Here is a 3,675-nt window from a genome sequence, read left to right on the forward strand (position 1 = left end):
TCACCTTACATATCCACTTCTTCCTACTAAGAGGATCAAACTGGATGGGCTACAGAAAACAATGCTCAATCTCACCTTTTTCCTATAATAAATATTTCAGGAGAGAACTGGCGAATAAGCAAGGAAATGTTTAACTCTTTCTCAAGTGATTATTGGTTAGAAATCCCCACTTGAAACTTATTTTTCTTCAAAATGGGTTCCGCTGTTAGAAATGAAGAGGAAAAGCTCCTCTAGTGGATTCTGGAGGGACAAAATGACAAGTGGGGCAGGGTTCTGGTTAGCAACTCTCTGGCTTGTTCTGATCCCTCCCTGTAAGGGGCCCCTTACTCTCACATTCCTACTTTCTTGGCAAAATGAGAGGCAGGAGTAAAAGAAGTTGAGTGGTTGTGCTTGTCGTATCCAGCCGCAATAGACTTTGCTTAGTTTTAGCTTAGAGTGTTGTGAAAACTCAACCCACTCCATTTTGCAAACCATAGTTTGTAATAGTTTGATTTGTGATTTGGGCCTTATTTAACAACTGTATGGTTTAGCATAATGTGTAAAAGTAGTGCATGTCTAGTATGGCCTTATAGCAATAGCACATAGACTAATATACCGCTTCACAGTGCTTTACAGCACTCTCCAAATGGTTTACAGAGTCAGCATATTGCCTGCAACAATCTGGGTCCTCATTTTACCGATCTTGGAAGGATGGAAGGCTAAGTAAACTCTGAGCCGGTCAGGATCGAACTCCTGGCAGTAGGCACAATTAGCCTGTAATACTGCATTCTAACCACTGTGCCACCACAGCTCATAGACAAATATCATATATCCAACTGGAATGGACAGCCCCAGTTTATGGGTAAATGAATTCCTTAGCATTAATGAAGCTACTGATCCTCTGTGCATCTCCTCATGGGCAGAAATTATACATCAACAATCGTCTTCCCAGGATATGGAACCTCAGTCATTAGGAAGCCAAAGCAATGCCCTCACCAGTTTTTCATAAATACAAAACCAAGGAAACAATTTATTTATTTATTTAAAACTTGTACTGAATACAGCCGCCCATCTTATAAGTATAGAAACTAAGCCTGTTAAAAAATGTGAAATACAACAAAAATCTCACACCAAGTCATATATAGTCTCTTATCCCAGTGCTTGGAGGAAAAGCCAGGCCTTCAAAGCTTTATGGAGGACTAGAAAGGTAAGGCCTGCTGAAGTCCAGTGCCAGAGTGTTCCATAGAGCAGAGGCTGCCATTGAATAGATATTCTTCCTAGACTTCCTCTCCTAGGGATGACCAGTACAGGTTACCTTCAGGTGAATCATGTTAAAATTATGAAAAGAAAATATGAAAATTTGCTTTGGCGAATTCTTGTGGACAATGCCAAAATTTATGTTGGATTTAACTTCACTGTTAAAAAGGTATCTTAATGAGGTGTTAGGTAATTAAGCTAGTTAAAAACCAGAGACAGAGAGGAAAAAAAGGGAGAGAGAGAGAGAGGATTATTATTAGATTATAACTGCTAAACCCTGTCCACAAGTTAATAAATTAATACCCTTTTACTAAATGTCCACTATCACAAACAAGCAAACATTTATGTAACTTCTTCCAGTAATAATCATTTTTGCAACAGAAGTGGTTAATTCCAAAAGCTGTCTTAAGCTGAAAAAAACATTTCAGTTTTAAGCTTCTAAACAAAATTATCAGTTTGCTTTTTAAGACACCTTTTCTGATTAATTTTGACACTGCAACAGGCCACTGCTGCACTAATTAAACATCTGGGATTATCAACTGAAAATTAATCTTCAGGCTCATCTTCTGCACATCTGGCCTCAAGAGACATTATAAATAAATAAATAAATAATACCAGGGTTAGGTATTCCTTGCCTTCTGATTGTGGTAGCAATGTGTGAATACTAACCAACTAAAGTAGCTCATTTCTCTGGAAATAGATTTTTTTTGGGTTCTGCATTTTGGTTCCAAAGCTCCTGCTCTAATATGCTAAGCAACAATCTTAAGTGTAAGAGTTGTTGTTTACAAAACTGTGATTTTAGATAATTTTGCATTCTTAATGTCCTGTAAAGTTAGCCAAATGATGACAGAATTTGTACCAGTGCACCAGACCATAAATTACCCAACCACATTTGTGTGGTGTAAATTCATAATGTGGTTAACCTTGAGTCAGTAAGCCGGCCGAAACCATAAAATGGATTTTGAGTAACCATTGATTAATCACAATTACATGGGTCATATGAACACAGCCTAACATTTTGTTAAAAATAATTGAAGTCTCATGGTTTCAGTTCTGTTCAAAGGTAAATATGGTTAGGATTGCAATTCTATTCAGAAAACAATTATAATGTATACAGACAAATCTCCATTTCACCGAGATCCAAGGGTTGGTTTGGGGGCATTATGGATAAATCGGAATTGTCTGTGAGCTTTATGGTTGAAGATGGCTTTGAACATGGGACATGCAGTTATTTTGAACTGTGTTGATATACAGCCTAATCCCATTTTTGCGCACCTCCGATCCTCACTTTTGCTAACCCACTTTAGGCTGCAGTCTTACTTACCAAGAAGTCCTAATTACTGTTTATGCATTTCTGGGCATGTGTTCACACAGGAGGCTCTACCGGGCCAAGCTTTCAGAAAGCCGGCACACAATCGTGTTCGTGTATATATTATTAACACTCAAGACGGGAGGAAAATCCTCAGGATGCAGCCCCCCGCCCCCCATTCATCGTTTGTTGATGGTGACAGCTTCCCGCGAGTCTGCAGCGTGCTTGACCAGATGTTCCTCGCTTTGAAAAATAAAAAGAAAAAAAAAGCTTGTACCGACCCTGACAGTTCATGCCCGAACTTTTTTCTTCCAGAACACAAAGTCTCACCGGGACTGTTTAAACTTAAAAAAAAAACAAAAACAAAAAAAACTCCAATTGCCCGGCGTATTCATATCCTGATGCCCAATTTAAGCTGCGTGTAAGGGTCTGAAAGCTGCTGAAAAGCAAAATAACTTACATTCTAGTAGCGCTGCTGTTGCTGCGCGGTTGGTTATTGTCCGCCTAAAGTTTAGACAAGATCACCCCGGCAGGAGAGGCAAGATTGTTGGCCACAAAGCCCGCTGTCAACAAAGCACCGCGGCGTTGCTTGCAACATAATTGATTCCTCCCTCTCTTTCTCCGGCTCTTGCAAGCACCTCCCTCCGTCAGGCCCCAGCTTTGTCCGGCAGCTCTTCTGTCCCGCTCTCTCTACTCCCCCCCCCGCCCCCGGCCACAACCTAAGCGCCCGAAGGATGGAACGATCCAGCCCCGGAGTCCCGCGATCAGCCTAATGCAATCGTCCGGCTGACCAATCGATCGCTCCTCCTTTCCTCCCCCCCACCTCAGCCTATGCCCTCCACGAAGCTCGCGGCCCGGGAGGGTAAGGAAAAGAAGAAGGGCGACAAAGTAGAGAAGAGAGAACACATTATTTTAAAAATAACAAACCGTATTTTTTTTATGTCTAGGTAGATCAAAGGGTGGGGGGGAAAGTTTGGTAGTTTGCTGAATTGCGGGATCCCCAAAAGATATGCCTAGAGTGGACTTGCTTGGGATTCCCTGCTGCATCACAGAATAAGGGACCACTGATCAGGATAAAAGAGACTTTTTCATTGTTTTTTTTTTATTCCCCCCCCCCAACAGCCCCAGAA

General features: G+C 41.3%; 1 long non-coding RNA gene across 1 annotated transcript; it reads right to left on the reverse strand.

The window, feature by feature from the left end:
• Window positions 1-1,007: 1,007 nt before the first annotated feature.
• LOC310635125 lies at window positions 1,008-3,230 on the reverse strand. The gene is made up of 3 exons (XR_014491333.1): window positions 3,006-3,230; window positions 2,561-2,788; window positions 1,008-1,434 (listed from the first exon to the last, which is right to left on the reverse strand). It is a non-coding gene; the product is annotated as an uncharacterized lncRNA (long non-coding RNA).
• Between the last annotated feature and the right edge of the window lie 445 nt (window positions 3,231-3,675).

The sequence above is a fragment of the Vipera ursinii genome, assembly GCF_947247035.1.
Source record: "Vipera ursinii genome assembly, chromosome: 2".
Lineage (NCBI taxonomy): Eukaryota > Metazoa > Chordata > Lepidosauria > Squamata > Viperidae > Vipera > Vipera ursinii.